Source organism: Lissotriton helveticus, chromosome 3_1 (genome assembly GCF_964261635.1).
Source record: "Lissotriton helveticus chromosome 3_1, aLisHel1.1, whole genome shotgun sequence".
Lineage (NCBI taxonomy): Eukaryota > Metazoa > Chordata > Amphibia > Caudata > Salamandridae > Lissotriton > Lissotriton helveticus.
This window is the reverse complement of record NC_136061.1, coordinates 94,404,022-94,422,941: the sequence shown is the minus strand read 5'-3', so window position 1 is coordinate 94,422,941 and position 18,920 is coordinate 94,404,022. Positions and strand designations below refer to the sequence as shown.

Below are 18,920 nucleotides of genomic sequence, written 5' to 3'. Positions count from 1 at the left end.
TGCAGTAGACTTGTTCTAAAGATGCCAAACGGGCACTGAACAGTAACAGAAAAACAAAGGATGCTCTCGCGCATACTCACACGCCCAGGTATCCAAATGAGAACAGTGGAATAGCATTTGCATAGTATAAGAGAAATCCTAATTGTGGTTACAACAATATTCTCAAATTCTACCCACAAACACAATCGAACCATGAAAGGCGCCGCCCCCGTGAAGGGGAATATAGTACTGCAACCATCTACCCCATATATTGTAGAATTTAGGAGAAACCCCTCTGAGCAAAATTCTTTGAATTCTTCTGATGAAGTTTAGTGTTAAAGTCAGTTTGGAACTGTAAAATTGGATAAACTGGGACTATCTGATGGAGTAGCCTGGCTTGGAAGAAAACCTAACTGTCCTTCAGTAAGTGTTTTGGGAGGATACATAATCTTAAATCAGATTCTTCACCAAATGGATTAACTATTCCAGGCTTCAGACTGGTCTGAAAAACCTTTGCTACATCAATATCTCTCCATCGCTGTCAAATTGTGACACCTCAGCAAACTCCACCTCTGACATAACACTGGAGTATATTAGAAGTCTAACGACAAACTGTTCCTGAAACTGTTTCTGTGCCCCATCAAGACATGCAGAGAGGAACATTACTTTGTATTCGAACCATGAGAAATTATTGGCCAGAACATTAACTTTAGATAAGGAATCTGCTACTTACCAGTATGCATCTGTTCTTGGCATGTAGAGCTGCAGAGTTGCATACTGTGCATAGATTGCCACCTGGGCCCGGATGTTTGCAGTTTGTTGTTGTCCTGAAAAGTTCTTTGGAAGTCACGAGATAGGGGACTCCTCCTTTGGACCACATTGCGCATGGGCATCGGCTCCATCCCCAGATTGTTTTTCGCCATTAGGGAAATGATGGAGCTTTGCAAGAAAAAGGAAGCATGCCCATGTTATTTGTATCTAATTAAGATAATACTGGAACGGAGAAGGGTAGTCGGGGAGGCGGGTGGGCATGTGCAACTCTGCAGCTCTACATGCCAAGAACAGATGCATACTGGTAAGTAGCATTTTCTGTTCGAGGCATATAAGCTGCAGATTGCACACTGTGCATAGATTGTATAGCAGTACCCACTCTTAGCGGCGACCACCCCTATCTGTTGCAGTAGTTTGGAAGAACAAGTTACTTACCTTCGGTAACGATATATCTGTAAGAAACAGTAGTTAGTATTAGATTCCTTACCTTAGAATATCCCCAGGCGTCAGTCTGGATCCGGAAACTTTTGCGTAGCAGTACCCCTGCGCGTCGGTAGGCGTCGTCTGCAGGCGTCCCCTGCGCCTCTGCGTCGTCGGCGGCGTGCGCCGTGATGACGTCGCTGGAGTATATAGACGCGGCCTCCGCGCGCTGACGTCAGTTCTTTGCACACAGCTTTTCCGCGCCAGAACACGCAGAGCCATGTGAGAACTAACACTGGTGCCATTTGAAACTAGGGCCCTGAAAGGGATGTCCTTAACACTAGGTATCAGTTCGCAGAACGGGGAGGATGGGTAGGGCGGTAAGGAATCTAATACTAACTACTGTTTCTTACAGATATATCGTTACCGAAGGTAAGTAACTTGTTCATCTGAAAGAAACAGGTTAGTATTAGATTCCTTACCTTAGAATAGATACCCCAGCAATACCAACCCCGGTGGTGGGTCTGCGAACCAATACAAACCTACACCAGAAAGTCCTGGAGGACCGAACGGCCAAAGAAGCCATCCCTCCGGACTTGACTGTCCAGGCAGTAGTGTCTCGCAAAGGTGTGCAGCGAGGCCCACGTAGCCGCCTGGCAAATGTCCTGCAAAGGGACTCCCCGGCCCAGGGCAGTAGTAGCCGCCGTGGCCCGAGTGGAATGGGCCCTCAGCCCAACAGGAGGCTCCTTCCGAGCCAAAGAGTAGCATGCTTTGATGCACAGGACGACCCACCGAGAGATGGTTCGTTTCTGTACCGCCCTTCCCTTCTTCTCACCCACGTAGCCAACAAACAGTTGGTCATCCACCCGGAACTGGCGTGTGCGATCCATATAAAATGAAAGCGCACGTTTTGGGTCCAGACGATGGAGCCGCTCTTCATCTTTTGAAGGATGCGGAGGCGGGAAGAAGGAGGGTAAGGTGATGGACTGCCCGATGTGAAAAGCAGAAACTACTTTGGGCAGGAAAGAAGGCCTAGTCCTAAGAACCACCTTGTCAGGATGGACGGACATGAAACGAGGTTTGACAGAAAGAGCCTGGAGCTCACTCACTCTCCTGGCAGAGGTGATGGCAACCAGGAAGGCCGTCTTAAGAGTGAGAAGACGGAGAGGACAGGAATGAAGCGGCTCAAAGGGAGCACACATCAAGAATGTCAGAACCAGATTCAAGTCCCACTGAGGCATCACGAACGGAACAGGTGGATACATGTGCGTGATGCCTTTCAAGAATCTCAGTACAATAAAGATGGCTGATCAGGTAGCCTTAAGAAGGCGGAAAGGGCAGAAAGGTAGCCCTTGATAGTGCCCAGAGCAGAGCCCTGCTGGGCAAGAGAAAGAAGGAAGAGGAGAACCTCGGAAAGAGGGGCAGAAAGGGGATCCACAGCCTTTGCTGTGCACCATGCCACAAATCTGTTCCACCGGCAGGCGTATACCGACTTTGTGGAGGGACGCCTGGCTGCCAGAATCACATCACAGACTTCAGGAGGCAAGTCGAATGGCCTCAACTGTCGCCGCTCAATCTCCACGCATGGAGGTGGAGGCTGGACAGGTTCGGGTGGAGGACCGTCCCCTGCTGCTGCGACAGAAGGTCCTCCTGAAGGGGCAGGCGGATCGAGGGACCGACTGACATGCTGAGTAGCTCGGGATACCAGTATCTTCGAGCCCAGTCCGGAGCCACAAGGATAACTTGGGCCCGGTCGCGCCTGATCTTCTTCAGCACTCTGGGCAGAAGTGGTATAGGCGGAAAGGCGTACAACAGACTGCAACTCCACTCGCGCCGAAAGGCGTCGCCGAGCGAGTGCCGTCTTGGAAACTCCAACGCGCAGAACTGATGACATTGCGCGTTCTCTTCTGTGGCGAATAGATCTAACCAAGGCTCTCCCCATTGCTGAAAGAGGCCGTTCGCCACGTCCGAGTTCAGACGCCATTCGTGATCCACCGAGCACCGACGGCTGAGTTCGTCCGCCCTGGCGTTCAGAGAACCTGCCAGGTGTTGAACCGTCAGAGTCACGCCCTGACGTTCCAGCCATTGCCAGAGGCGCAGAGCCTCCTGGCAAAGGGTCCACGACCCCACACCGCCCTGTTTGTTGCAGTACCACATGGCTGTGGTGTTGTCCGTGAACACCTGCACTACACTCCCGTTGACAAAGGGGAGGAATGCCTTCAGTGCTAGGCGAATCGCCCGCAGCTCCAACATGTTGATATGGAGCCGGGACTCCGCCGGAGACCAGAGGCCTCTGATCTCCGCCTCTCCCAAGTGGCCACCCCAGCCTTGGAGGGACGCGTCCGTCACAACCACGTGCTCCGGCTGGGGAAGGGAGAGGGATCTGCCCCTGACCCAATCGCGGTCTGTAAGCCACCACTGCAACTGTCTCGCAGTGCCCTCCGAGATCAGGACATGGTCGGATAGGTTGCCCTGATGCTGGGCCCACTGAAACTTCAGGTCCCACTGCAGAGCCCGCATCCGCCATCTGGCGTGATGCACCAGAAGGATGCAGGAGGCCATCAGCCCCAGAAGCCGCAGCGTCAACCTGACCGAAACCCGGGATAACGGCTGAAAGATGGGAATCAGAGCCTGAATATCCCGGACCCGCCGTTCCGGGGGATAAACCCGAAACTGCGCCGAGTCGAGAACCGCTCCGATGAAAAGGAGCTTTTGAGAGGGACACAGGTGTGATTTCGGCACATTGATGGAAAACCCCAACTCGTGCAGGAGGTCTGCCGTCATCTGAAGGTGGTGGACGACTGTCTGGGGCGAGCCCGCCTTCAACAGCCAGTCGTCGAGGTAGGGGAAGACTGAAACCCCTAACCGGCGCAGATGAGCTGCGACCACCGCCATCACTTTCGTGAACACCCGTGGGGCGCTGGTAAGGCCGAATGGGAGCACGATAAACTGAAAATGCTCGTGGCCTACCGTGAACCGCAGGTAACGCCGGTGGGCCGGCAGGACGGGGATGTGAAAGTACGCATCCTGCAAGTCCAACGCTACCATCCAGTCTTGTGGGTCTAGAGCAGCCAAGACCTGAGCCAAAGTCAACATCTTGAACTTCTCCTTCCGGAGGAAGCCGTTGACGTTCCGTAGATCCAAGATAGGACGCAGGCCGCCCTTGTCCTTCTTGGGTACCAGAAAGTAGTGGGAGTAGCAACCACACCCTACTTCTGGCCCAGGAACGCGCTCGATGGCCCCCTTGGCCAAGAGGGCCGTAACTTCCTCCTGCAGAAGTGTCAAGTGGTCCCCCGACACACGGTGGTTCTGCGGTGGCATGGCTGGAGGAGTGGACTCGAAGGGGAGGGCATAGCCCCTTCGGACAAGCTGCAGCACCCACCTGTCCGATGTTATCGCGCGCCAGCGGGAGTGGTGATGGCGAACCCTGCCACCCACTGGCGTCACGTGAGCCCGAAAGCTCGGACTAGGAAGGCTTGGATGCCGCAGCGGAGGGAGGCGTGGACTGACCACGACGCTGGCCTCTACCGCCACCACGGCGGAAACCACGGGCGCCACCGCGCTGGGGAGCGCTCTGCGCCGCGTGGCTGGCAGCACGTGTGGGACCTCCTCTCCCTTGGCCACGAAAGGGCCGAAACGAACCCGTCTGCTGGCGCTGGGTCTGGGTCGAGAGACCCAAGGACTTGGCCGTGACCCTGGAGTCCTTGAAGCGCTCCAGCGCGTGGTCCGCTTTGTCACCAAATAGGCGACTGCCATCAAATGGCATGTCCATAAGCGTATTTTGGACGTCTGGTGAGAAGTTGGCAGATCTCAGCCAGGCATGGCGACGAATCGCCACCGTAGTGGACATGGCCCGTCCCAGTGAGTCCGTGGTGTCCAGACCACAACGGATCGAGTACCGCGCCGCATCCCGGCCTTCAACAAAGGCCCGGGTGAGCTTGTCCCGCACTTCCTGGGGGCATTGCGGCAAACACTCCTCGACCGTATCCCACAGGGAGTGGGTGTAGCGGCCCAAGAGGCACGCGGTGTTACAAGACCGCAGCCCAGCACTCAAAGAGGAAAACACTTTCTTTCCGAATTGGTCGTACCTCTTTGATTCCCGGTCGGGCGGAGCCGACGGAAATGCGGACTGCGAAGTGGAGGCCTGGATCACCAGACTCTCCGGGGAGGGATGGGTGGACAGGAAGGCAGGGTCGTCCGCGCAGGGACGGTGACGCCTGGCAACGTTCCGGTCAACCGGCGCACCAGAGGCGGGCCTGGACCAGGTGCCCAGAAGGACATCCGTCAGGGCCTCATTAAACGGCAGCAGAGGCTCCTGGGGGCATGACTGCGGTTTAAAAACTTCCGTCAGGATATTCGGTTTGACCTTCGCAACGGGGAGCTCAAGGTGTAAGGCCTTGGCAGCCCTCATCAGGACCACCGAATAGGCAGCACCCGCCTCGGACGCCACAGGGGACGGAGAGACAAACCCAGGGTTGGGCGACTCGTCCAGGCCACTGGCATCACCCAGATCACCTACCCAGTCCACATCGTACTGGCAGGCACGGGATAGAGGGTCCTCAGACCCCTCCCAACCCTCTCCATACTCCTCCTCGTCATACCCATATTCTGGGTCGACGATATAGACATCGGGGTCAACAGGCCCCATCGGCGTCGGGTCCGGCGTCGGCCGACGCCGGTCCGGCTCCGAGTCCGGAGTCGGGGAGGAAAGGGGGGTGGCGCCGCGCGGCGTCGGTGCCGGGGACCCGACGCCGGCCGGAGCCGACGGCGGAGTCGCTGCACCACGCGGGGGCGGTACCATGGGCTGGCCCACAGGAACCGACGCCGGAGAGGCCGGGAGACCAGCCGGCGACGAACCAGAGGGAACCAGCGGCGCCGGGGCCGGAGCCACCGGCGGCGCCGGGGCAGGAGCACCCGAACCGCTCGGGCCCCCAGACGGGACCGACGGGCCCGCAGGCGCCGAAGGCCCCGCCGGAGAAGACCTCGCCCTCATAGCAATGAGGAAGGCCTCGATCTCCTCACGCGACGCGCCTTCCCCAGGGACCGACAGGTGTGGGGCAGACGGCGTCGGCGACCCATGCGGGACCGCGGGGGTGGGGTCACCCGAGCCCCCGGCCGCAGCACGCGGGCGTCGGGGGGAGTCGGGGGTGCGATGGCGACGCCCCGACTTCTTGTGCTTACCTGACGAGCCGGAGGAATGGTGGCGACTCCCGGAGCGCCCATGGCGGCTCCGCGACCGCTCCCTCGACCGCTCCCTCGACCTCCGACCGGACCGGGACCGCTCTCGACGCGGGGCCGACAACCGGAGTTCGAGAAGCTTGCGGGACCGCTCCCGCCTAGCTTTTCCAGTCAAGGCCCGACAGTCGACGCAGGACTCCACGTCGTGGTCCGCGCCCAGACACCGGAGGCAGAGTCGATGGTGGTCGGTGACCGACATCATGCGGTCGCACTCGTCACAACTCTTGAAACCGGGCATCCTACCGGCACCGTAAGGATCAATCAGTTAACAAAAAACTTGGTCAAAAGACCGGAGTACTGCTCTTCGGATCTGCGCTAACTGGCGCGGAAAAAAGAAGAACTGACGTCAGCGCGCGGAGGCGGCGTCTATATACTCCAGCGACGTCATCACGGCGCACGACGCCGACGACGCGGAGCCGCAGGGGACGCCTGCAGACGACGCCTACCGACGCGCAGGGGTACTGCTACGCAAAAGTTTCCGGATCCAGACTGACGCCTGGGGATATTCTAAGGTAAGGAATCTAATACTAACCTGTTTCTTTCAGATAGATGGGAATCAGAGCCTGAATATCCCGGACCCGCCGTTCCGGAGGATAAACCCGAAACTGCGCCGAGTCGAGAACCGCTCCGATGAAAAGGAGCTTTTGAGAGGGACACAGGTGTGATTTCGGCACATTGATGGAAAACCCCAGCTCGTGCAGGAGGTCTGCCGTCATCTGAAGGTGGTGGACGACTGTTTGGGGCGAGCCCGCCTTCAACAACCAGTCGTCGAGGTAGGGGAAGACTGAAACCCCTAACCGGCGCAGATGAGCTGCGACCACCGCCATCACTTTCGTGAACACCCGTGGGGCGCTGGTAAGGCCGAATGGGAGCACGATAAACTGAAAGTGTTCCTGGCCTACCGTGAACCGCAGGTATCGCCGGTGGGCCGGCAGGACGGGGATGTGAAAATACGCATCCTGCAAGTCCAACGCTACCATCCAGTCTTGTGGGTCTAGAGCAGCCAAGACCTGAGCCAAAGTCAACATCTTGAACTTCTCCTTCCGGAGGAAGCCGTTGACGTTCCGTAGGTCCAAGATAGGACGGAGGCCTCCTTTGTCCTTCTTGGGCACCAGAAAGTAGTGGGAGTAGCAACCACACCCTACTTCTGGCCCAGGAACGCGCTCGATGGCCCCCTTGGCCAAGAGAGCCGTAACTTCCTCCTGCAGAAGTGTCAAGTGGTCCCCCGACACACGGTGGTTCTGCGGTGGCATGGCTGGAGGAGTGGACTCGAAGGGGAGGGAGTAGCCCCTTCGGACGAGCTGCAGCACCCACCTGTCCGATGTAATCGCGCGCCAGCGGGAGTGGTGATGTCGAACCCTGCCACCCACTGGCGTCACGTGAGCCCGAAAGCTCGGACTAGGAAGATTTGGAGGCTGCTGCGGGGGGAGGTGTGGACTGACCTCGCCGCTGCCCCCTACCGCCACCACAGCGGAATCCACGGCCGCCACCGCGCTGGGGAGCGTTCTGCGGCGCGTGGCTGGCAGCACGTGTGGGACCACCCCTTCCTTGGCCACGAAAGGGGCGAAACGAACCCGTTTGCTGGCGCTGGGTCGAAAGACCCAAGGACTTGGCCGTGACCCTGGAGTCCTTGAAGCGCTCAAGCGCGTTGTCCGCCTTGTCACCGAACAGGCGACTGCCATCAAATGGCATGTCCATGAGGGCATTCTGGACATCCGGCGAGAAGTTGGCGGATCTCAGCCAAGCATGGCGACGAATCGCCACCGTCGTGGACATAGCCCGTCCCAGCGAGTCGGTCGTGTCAAGACCACACCTGATCGAATACCTCGCCGCGTCCCGGCCTTCAACCAAGGCCTGGTTGAGCTTGTCCCGCACCTCCTGCGGGCATTGCGGCAGACACTCCGCGACCGTATCCCACAGAGAGTGGGTGTAGCGGCCCAAGAGGCACGCGGTATTGCAAGACCGCAGTCCAGCGCTCAAAGACGAAAAGACCTTCTTGCCAAATTGGTCATATCGCTTCGATTCCCGATCGGGCGGGGCCGACGGGAATGCGGACTGGGAAGTGGAGGCCTGGATCACCAGACTCTCCGGGGAGGGATGGGTGGAGAGGAAGGCAGGGTCGTCCGAACACGGACGGTGACGCCTGGCAACGTTCCGGTCAACCGGTGCACCGGAAGCGGGCCTGGACCAGGTGCCCAAAAGGACATCCGTCAGGGCCTCATTAAACGGCAGCAGAGGCTCCTGAGGGCATGACTGCGGTTTAAACACTTCGGTGAGAATGTTAGGTTTCACCTTAGCGACGGGGAGCTCAAGGCTCAAGGCCTTGGCAGCCCTCATCAGGACCACCGAATAGGCAGCCCCCGCCTCCGACGCCACAGGGGAAGGCGAGACAAACCCAGGGTTGGGCGACTCGTCCAGACCACTGGCATCACCTAAGTCACCTACCCAGTCCACGTCATACTGGCAGGCCCGTGACAAAGGGTCCTCAGACCCCTCCCAACCCTCACCATACTCGTCCTCATCGCCGTAATCCGGGTCGACGATATAGACCGGCTCCTCGGAGCCAATGGGCCCCAACGGCGCCGGACTCTGCGTCGGACGATGCCGGTCCGACTCCGCGTCAGGAGTCGGAGAGGGAATGGGGGTGGCGCCGCGCGGCGCCGGGGACCCGACGCCGGCCGGGACCGACGGCGGAGTCACGGCGCCGCGCGGAGGCGGCATCACGGGTTGGCCCAATGGAATCGGCGCCGGAGAGGCCGGTGGACCAGCCGGCGACGACCCTGAAGGGCCCAGCGGCGCCGGAGCCGCCGGCGGCGTCGGGGCAGGAGCACCCGAACCGTTCGGGCCCCCAGACGGGACCGACGGGCCCGCAGGCGCCGTAGGCCCCGCCGGAGGAGACATCGCCCTCATAGCCATGAGGAACTCCTCAATCTCCTCGCGCGACGCGCCTTCCCCAGGGACCGACGGGTATGGGGGCGTCGGCGACCCACGCGGGGCCGCGGCCACCCGAACCCCCGGCCGCATCACGCGGGAGTCGGGGGTACGATGACGACGCCCCGACTTCTTGTGTCGCTTACCTGAAGAGCCGGAGGAATGGTGGCGACTCCCGGAGCGCTCATGGCGGCTCCGCGATCGTTCCCTCGACCTCCGACCGGACCGGGACCGCTCTCGACGCGGGGCCGACACTCTGAGCTCGAGCAGCTTGCGGGACCACTCCCGCCTAGCTTTACTAGTCAAGGCCCGGCAGTCGACGCAGGACTCCACGTCGTGGTCCGCGCCCAGACACCGGAGGCAGAGTCGATGGTGGTCGGTGACCGACATCAGGCGGTCGCACCCGTCGCAACTCTTGAAACCGGGCATCCTACCGGCACCGTAAGAAAGATTAGAGTTAACAAAAAACTTGGTCAAAAGACCGGAGTACTGCTCTTCGGATCTGCGCTAACTGGCGCGGAAAAAAGAAGAACTGACGTCAGCGCGCGGAGGCGGCGTCTATATACTCCAGCGACATCATCACGGCGCACAACGCCGACGACGCGGAGCCGCAGGGGACGCCTGCAGACGACACCTACCGACGCGCAGGGGTACTGCTACGCAAAAGTTTCCGGATCCAGACTGACGCCTGGGGATATTCTAAGGTAAGGAATCTAATACTAACCTGTTTCTTTCAGATTAATGTTTTGAGAACAGCCTGGCCTACATTAGCTCGTTGTCTGGTTTACACATCTACACAATAGTGTTTTGTGAATGTATGCGGTGTAGACCGTGTAGCTGCTCTGCCGATGTCATCTAGGGGAATGTTACCTAAAAATGCCATTGAAGCCCCTATCTTTCTTGTAGAGTGGGCCTTAGGAGGAACAGATAACGTCCGTTTAGCTTTGTGGTAACAAATCTGTATGCATTTGACAATCCATCTAGCTATCCCAGATTTTGAAATGGGATTACTCCTTTGTGTGGTGGTGAGAAAGACACAAAAAGTTGTTTTGTTTTGCAAAAGGGTTGTGTCCTTTCTATGTAGTATAGCAATGCTCTTTTGACATCTAACGTGTGAAGAGCTCTTTCTGCTACGGTCTGTGGTTGCGAGAAGAAAACGGTATGTTCCACAGATTGATTGAGATGGAAGGGAGAAATGACTTTGGGCAGGAATTTTGGATTAGTACGCAGAACAACCTTATTATGATGCATTTGCAAGAAGGGTTCTTGAATGGTTTGTTATTGTAGTTCACTAACTCTCAGCAGAGAAGTAATAGCTTATAGGAATCCAACTTTCCATGTTAAAAATTGTAATTCACATTTGTCTAAGGGTGGTCCCATTAACCGTGTAAGAACAATGTTTAAATTCCACACTGGTGAAGGTGGTACTTTGGGAGGAATTATTCTTTTAAGGCCTTCCATACAGGCTTTAATGGCAGGCACTCTGAACAGAGATAGATGTCTGTTTTGCAGGTAAGCTGCTATTATGGCAAGATGCAGTCTAATAGACGTATAGGCTAAGTTACATCTTTGGAGATGAAGTAAGTATCCTATGATGTGTTGAATGGACACATCTAATGGATTAATATTGTTGTTCTGACAATATATTTCAAATCGTTTAAACTTGGTTGCATTACATGCCCTAGTGGTCGGACGTCTAGCTTCTTTTATGACATTCATGCAGTCTGGAGGAAGGTTCAGATATCTAAATTCTAGGATTTCAGGAGCTAGATTGCAAGGTTGAGCTGAGCTGGGTCCGGGTGTCTGATCTATCCACGGTTCAGTGTTAAAAGGTGTGGAGACAGGAGCAATTTTTGGTGAGGTACTACAGACAGTTGTAGCAGTGTGGTGTACCATGGTTGTCTGGCCCACGTTGGAGCAACTAGGATGAGGGTCAGAGAATGCTGCTGTAGTTTGCGTACTACTAGTGGCATGAGCGGTAGAGGTGGAAAAGCTTACGCAAATCTGTTTGACCAGTTCATCCATATTGCATTGCCTTTGGACAGTGGGTGTGGATATCTGGCGGCGAAGCTTGGGCATTTGGCATTTTCGTGGGTGGAATGGGTGGAAAATAGACAACACTGAGGTTGTCCCCACATCTGAAAGAATGGCTGAAGAACTTGCATATGACGTTCCCACTCGTGGGTCTGTTGTGTTTGAGGACTTAACAGATCTGCTATGGTATTTTGTACTCCCAGAACATGCTGGGCTAGAAGGAATATGTTTTGAGGTATAGCCCACCGCCATATGTCCTGTGCTAGTTAAGAAAGTTGCAGGGAGTGTGTTCCGCCCTGCTTCTGTATGTAATACATGGCTGTCATGTTGTCCGTGCGGACTAACACAGCTTTGTTTGATATTTGCTTTTGGAAAGCTTTTAGTGCAAGGAATATGGCTAGTAACTCCAGGTGATTGATATGAAGTAACTTTTGTTGTGGCATCCATCTGCCTTGCATGGTGTGGTGCAGTAGGTGGGCTCCCCAGCCGGAGAGCGATGCGTCCGCTGTCAAGACTATCTGAGGAACTGGCTCTAGAAACGGTCGCCCTTTGGAAAGGTTTTTGGTGTTCCACCACTGCAGAGAGCGATGAGTCCGACTGTCTACCAGCACAAGGTCTGTTAATTAGCCTTGAGCCTGGTTCCATTGACATGATAAGCACTCTTGAAGAGGACGCATTTGTAGTCTTGCATGGGGTACTATGAAAATGCAAGAGGCCATCATCCCTATGAGTTGCATGAACACTCGTGCTGGAAGGGAGTGTGGTAGCTGAAACTTTGTTAGAAGAGTTTGCATGCTTACTATCCTTGCTGGAGTGGGATAAGCTAGCTCTGTTGAGGTGTTCATTGTGGCAACAAGGTATTGTTGTACTGTGGATGGTTGAAGATGAGACTGGGTGTGGTTTATTGTGAACACCAAGTTGTGTAGAAGTTGGATCGTGGCATGTGTGTGTTCCACGCATTGACTGTATGAGCTGGCTTTTATGAGCCAGTGGTCCAGGTATGGGAAGACGTGGATGTGCTGTCTTCTTAAATGCGCTGCCACGACTGCTAAGCACTTGGTGAATACTCTTGGTGCTGTAGTGACTCCAAATGGGAGTGCTTTGAATTGATCGTGTTGCCCGTCTATTACAAATCTGAGTTACTTCCTGTGAGCCTTGTGAATGTGGAAGTATGCGTCCTTGAGATCTAGAGTAGCAAGGAAGTCGTTTTGTAACAGGAGCGGAAGGACTTGTTGGAGTGTGACCATGTGAAAATGGTCTGACTGTATGTATATGTTTAGCGGTCTGAGATCTAAAATAAGCCTCAGAGAGCCGTCCTTCTTTGGAATTAGAAAATGTAGAGCCTAAACCCCCTTGTTTTGTTGGTGCAGAGGAACTGGTTCTATTGCACTTTTTTCTAGCAGAGATACTACTTCTTGCTTTAACAGTGATAGATGTTCTTGTGACATTGGACGCTGTTTGGTTGGTCTGTTTGGGGGGGGGGGGGTAGATGTTAGTTCTAGACACTAACCTGACTGAATAATTTGTCGCACCCACCTGTCTGATGTGATGTTGGTCAAGGCAGGAAGGAATTGTTGCAGTCTTCCCCCCACAGGAGTGGAATGTTGGGGGGGGGGGGGGGGGGAGGGGAGGAAAGTCATTGGGTAGGGGTAGAGGCAGAGCGGGAGTTGGTGGTTTTGCCACTGCCTTTGTTGTTGTTGCCCCTGTAACCCCCTCTCTGGTAGCCCTTGGTGAATGTGGATTGGCTAGGGGTTTTGTAAGAAGTGGGGGGACTTTCCGAGGAGTAGCCTCTTGTGTTGCCTCAGTATGATGAGCGATGAAAAGAACGTCTAGGAGCTTGCTGCTGCAAGGCTCCTATAGATTTTGCTGTATTGGTGTCTTTTTTTTAAAGACACGTCAACATTAGGTCCAAATAAATGTGTCTCATCAAATGGCTGATTAAGAATGGAGTTTTGTACTTCAGGTTTAAAACCTGAAATACGTAGCCAGGCAAGTCTACGTAGAAGGGTGCTGGTATTGAATGCCCTTGAGCCGGTATCTGCAGCATCTAGGGCACAACAATTGGAAGTATTAGTAATATTTTTACCTTCCTGTATAAGTTCATTGGCCCTATTTTTGTATTTGTCTGGTAGATGCTGCATTATGGACTCCAGTTCATCGTAATGTGCCCTATCATATCTTGCCAGCAACGCTTGGGTGTTGGCAATGCGCCAGAGGTTAGCTGCTTGTGACGCTGTTCATTTGCCGGAGGCGTCAAGGAGCTTAGATTCTTTGTCTGGTGGTGAGACCTCGCCTGATGTCTGAGAATTAGCACGTTTACGTGCATTAGACACTACTAAAGAATCTAACAGTGCTGGCCCTTTAATATAAACTGGATCTGTAGGGGCAGCTTTGTATTTTTTCTCAATGCGAGGATTGAGGACCCGAGCCCTGACAGGATCCTTAAAAACCTCTGTTGCGTGCTTGATGACACCCTTAAGCATTGGCAAAATGGCAGTAGACCCTTGTGTGTTATCAAAAGTGTCTAATAGGAAATCTTCCTCCACTGCATCGGTGTGTAAGTCCACCCCATGATATTGGGCAGCTCTTTGGACTAGTAGGTTAAAACCTATAGTGTCCTCTGGTGGGGAAGGTCTGGAAGTGTATACATCATCTTGTGGGATGTAAGACACATCAGGGGTGTTGTAATCATCCCATGGATTAGATGACTGAGGTGGGACTATTGGTCCCTGCTGGGTCATGTGCACCCCTACCTGTGTCAGAGTGTGTCTACATCGTCTGGATTAGTGGATGGTGTAGGTGAATGATGAGGTGTAGGAGGAGGAACAGTATGGGGAGGTGGTAGAGAAGGGACCCATAATGGAGAGGTTGCAATGTCTCTTCTTTGGAGGGGGAGGAGGTGCTGGCGCCTCAAGTGGTCTCTTATTGGAGCTGAGAGTCAATTGACAGGTCTTAGGTTCCTTTACAAGAGTTTTTTGATTGGGATCCGGTGTGAAAATGTCCTCTGAGTAGGGCAGATCATTCGGCGTCGAAGTTTTCGGCTCCGTAGGTTTTTTCGGCACCGAGTCGGTAGCTGGTCTTGGGTCTTTTGGCTTAGAAGTGTGCCCTTTTGAAATGTCTTTTACCGGAACCTGTTTTTTCGGTTCCGGGTGTTTTTTCAGCTCTGAAGCGTGTGAATCTGGAGCTTTAGGCGGTTTTTTACTCTGCTCAGAGTGCAGTTTCGGCATCGATGAGCCGCTGCCAGTCTTCGGCGCCGTGTGCTTGGGTGTCGGAGCAACGGTCGGCGTGGTTGAGGAAGATGGCTACTTCTTCGGTGTCTGTATAGGATCGGCACTGGAGATAGGCTGGCTCGAGCCCAAGCCGCCTGAAGGCTTAGGGGGCTTCTTTGTCAGGCCCGAAGGCGGGGCGTGGGAAGCAGTCTCTCGGTGTGCACCCGGGCCCGAAGGAGAGGGTGTGACCAAAGCCTTTTTTGAATGTGTCAAGGAAGGGTTGGGGTCGACTGTCTTACTTGCAACCCGTTGAGCTGGAGTGATGTCCTCGACGTCGGAGTCTTCGGCATCAGAGGAGCTGGTACTCTCTTCGGCATGCTGGTGTTCTGGCACGTCGACTCCCTCCTCAAAGATGTCGTCGGGGATCGAAGCTGACGAGCAAGCCTTAGTTTTTCGAGCTCGTCGGTCTCGAATCGTCTTCTTGGAGTGGAAGGAGGTACAAGCGGAACAGTCTCTGGCCTCGTGCTCCGGTAAGAGGCAAAGGTTGCACACCATGTACTGGCGTATACAGTTTTTGCTGAGGGATGCCTGGCTGCCAAGATGATATCAACCACGTCCAGAAGAAAGCCAAAGGTGTTCAGCTGTCACTGTTCACCAGCATGAAGATGTGGATTTGAAAGGCCAGATTGGGAACCTGCCCTAGTAATTGCCACTAGTGAGCCGCTAGGTGCCAACGGCCGAAATTGTCCTCCCTGGCACTCAATGGTCTTGCTAGGTGGTTCACCACAGAGAAGATTCAGGAAGGACCTCAAGACTTGGCTCTGCGACTGAAGCGGATTGAGAAGCGAACGTGCGAGTAGTCGCGCTTCACAACAACACTGCTTGATTGTTCAAAAATTTCCAAAGGCCAACCCTGTTTGGTGTAGTACCACATGGTAGAGGTGTCTGAACACCTGTACCGGCCTTCCTTTGACTCATGGATAGAAGGCTTTTTACACAAAGCAGAGGACCCTCAGGTCCACAAGATTAGCATGGGACTCTGCTGGAAACCAAAATCCGCGGACCTCCACCTCTCCCTGATGGACACCACAACCCTGAAAACATGCATCAGTCACCCATGTGAGCTGTGGGTAGGGAAGGAAGAGGGGCTTGCTGCAGACTTAATGGCAGTCTACTAACCACCACTGCAGACCTTCTGAAATCTGACGGTAGTTTAAGGTCTCCTTGATGCTAGGCCCTTTGTAACTTCAGATGTCACTGCAGAGCGTGCATAGGTCACCTGCAGTGCTCGACTATCAGGATGCAGGAGACCATCAGTTCCAGCATTCGGAAAGAGTCAACCGCACTGAAATCCAGGACCGAGGCTGAAAGATCTGGATCATAGCCTAAATGTCCTTTACTATTTGCCGGGAGAATGGCAAACCCAAACAGTGTCCAGAAAGGCTAAGATGAAAGGGAGTATCTGAGAAGTAGTCCGGTGTGAATTCAGCATGTTCATAGTGAACCCCAGAGATAACAGGTGGTTTCCCGTAGCCTAGAAATGGCTGCCTGGAGTGAGCCTGCCTTTAATAGCTAGTCACTGAGGTAACAAAAGACTGGCATAGCCACTTTGAATAATTTGCAGGACCCACCTGTCTAATGTAATGGCCTACCCATCCAGCAATAATTATCGGAGCCTGCCTCATACCAGGTGGCTGAGGTCCACTAAGGGCACGCTAAAGGAGTTTGGCAGGTGGAGCTGCAGGGGGTCATGGACTGAGCGGCCCACTGACCTGGACCATGGTGGCAGTGGGCACTACAGCCGCGACCGCGAAGCTGCTGCTGCCGTGCCAGTGGTTGAATTGACGGACGATGGGCTACCTCTGCTGAAGCCGCAATAGGAACGGAAGGACTGGTGTGCTGGTAAGGTGGGGCAGCTAAGTCCAGGGTACATGCTATGGCCATGCTCTCCTTGAATTGCTCGAGTGCGCAGTCTTATCCCCAAACAGGCAATCCCCATCGAAAGGCATATCCAAAGCGACAACTGGATATTTTCTGAAAAGCTAGCAGGACTCAGCCAAGAAAGACGGCGAATGGTGAAACTGGTGACAATGGCCCACCTGATAGAATCATAGCCTGAGAGAGGGCCTGACAGATTGTTAAGGACATCTAGGAGGACGTAAGCCACAGGATTCCAAAGGGAGTGATAGAGTGCCAGCCAACAATACTGACTGGAGTACAGAGTTGGTGGACGAGAAAACTTGCTGAATGCCTCCAATCATTTAGATGACCAGAGATGGCCCTGTTATGGGTTCGGAGGGTCCAGCTAGCACTGTGGGTGAACAAGCCGGCGGTAACACAGATGAAGAACCTCTCTGCTTCATGAGGCCTGCAGGTGCACAAGAGGGAATCACAGAACTCTTCAACATGCTTAAGAGTGGAGGACAGGCCCCGGTTGTGCCGTAACAAGTCGCGGCATGCTCGACGAATTAACAACTGAGGGAGCGAGTTAGAGATGTATGCTGATGCAGCTCCTGAGCCTTCTAAGGGGAGTGAGAGAGGTGCAAAGGGGCACCGCTTAAATTTTTTTGTCTTCTTTCTTGGTTTACCATAGGACCTTGATCAAGGCAACAACCGACCTCTGAAACGACTCCGGCGACTTCCGGATCTCGTAGAGTACAGGGGTCGAAGGTTTGACTTGGACCGGTCTCGGTGTGGAGTCTTCGGCTACTTGTTGATTTCTTATCGCCTTGTGGTCTTGTAAAACAAACATAAGCAGATGATGGACGGAGCGCTAAAACTTTTCAGACACTCATGCCCAGTCACAGATCTGGATTGAATCCATCATCATTCTTTAGCTCACTTCGCCATCTCAGTTTAGACCCAGTTATATGCAAATCAGTCTTGACCCTGTGCCTCAGGGGAACAGTCCTGGCTTGGCAGTTCGGGGAGGACTGTTCCCATGAGGCACAGGGTCAAGATTGATTTGCATATAGCGGCGTCTGAACTGGGGTGGTAAGTGAGAACAATGATGGATTCAACACATCTGTGACTGGGGCGAGTGTCTGAAAAGTTTCAGCGCTCTGTCCTTCATCTCCTTGTGTTTGCTTTGTGGTCTTGTAAGCCCTTCATGCCCAATGGCAAGCAGTGACTGCAGGCCTTAGAGCCGTGGCTCAACTCCAGGTACATTTGGTGAGGATCTATCAGACATTTGCTTGCAACTATACTTACAGGGCTTAAAACTTTTTTTATTTTCATTTACAAACAAATTTTGGGGGAGGGGTAAAAAAGGGTCTCAAAGAGACAAGTAGTAATTCTGGATCCGTTTCTAGTGGCGCAGAAAGAAAGGAACAGATATCAGCGAGTACGAGTGGCACCTATATTGGCTGTGCATGTCATTTCCAGAACGAAATAGAATCAGCGAGGAGCTGCAAGGCTCCAACTACCAGTGCTCAGAGGTATTCACTGCTCAAAAGTTTCAAGATCCAATCTGATGCCTGGGGAATATTCAAAAGGTAAGGAATCTTGTTAGAAGCCTATCCAAAGTGGGTGTAGTTGAGATCGAGATAAGTGCTAATCTGTATGCAATAGAAAGGTGGTATTGATTGCCCAGAGAAACCTAAGAATTTACTGCATCTAAATTATTTACAACTCCTAGCGCCAATTTTAAAAACTGGAAATTCAAAATCACGTTACAGTGTTGAAAGCTATGTCTATGAACGCGAATGCAATATATAACACCCCAAGTAGAAGTGATCACAAAATTTCCAAAGTATAATCAAATATATGTAGTTGTAGAGGTGACATTTTCTTGTCATTCAAAACCAGGTTTTTTGATGCAGCAAACTCCATATCTGAATTTACAAAGCAGTGTTAGAGAAATTAAACAGCCTAGTATCCAATACACCAGGAGAAAACTACCAGAAATGTACAAGGGCTGCTGAAAGGAAACCCAAGGACAAACAGTAAGGAAAATGCTACTAACCTGTAAGCATCTGTTCAAAGTGTTTAGAGCTGTAGATTCACATACTTCGCATGTTATGTTACTCAGTGTTTGGCAATGATGTTTTCAAGTGTTTTTTGGTCAAAGAAGTCTCTCAAATTACAATATGTGCTGCGACTCCTCTTGGCGTATCACTGCCCATTGACACAACTGCATGTTAGTCATTCTTTTCCTCACCACTGGGATTGGATGTGCACAAAGTGGGCTCTGAGTTAATCAGGCCTATTCGGTTACCTTTCCTTCTCATTGTGACAGATTTGACTAAGATCTAGTACCTTTAGCTGCCCGACACATGGGCACTCCTTGACAGCACCAAAGGTAGTTTCCTACGCCACTGAGATTGTGGGGTTTCGCAA

The 18,920-nt window shown here is 53.5% G+C and overlaps 1 protein-coding gene across 4 annotated transcripts in view; it reads right to left on the bottom strand.

The window, feature by feature from the left end:
• Nucleotides 1–18,920, bottom strand: part of PAFAH1B1 (platelet activating factor acetylhydrolase 1b regulatory subunit 1) — a 593,618-nt gene that overhangs the window by 8,275 nt on the left and 566,423 nt on the right. The window lies entirely within an intron of this gene.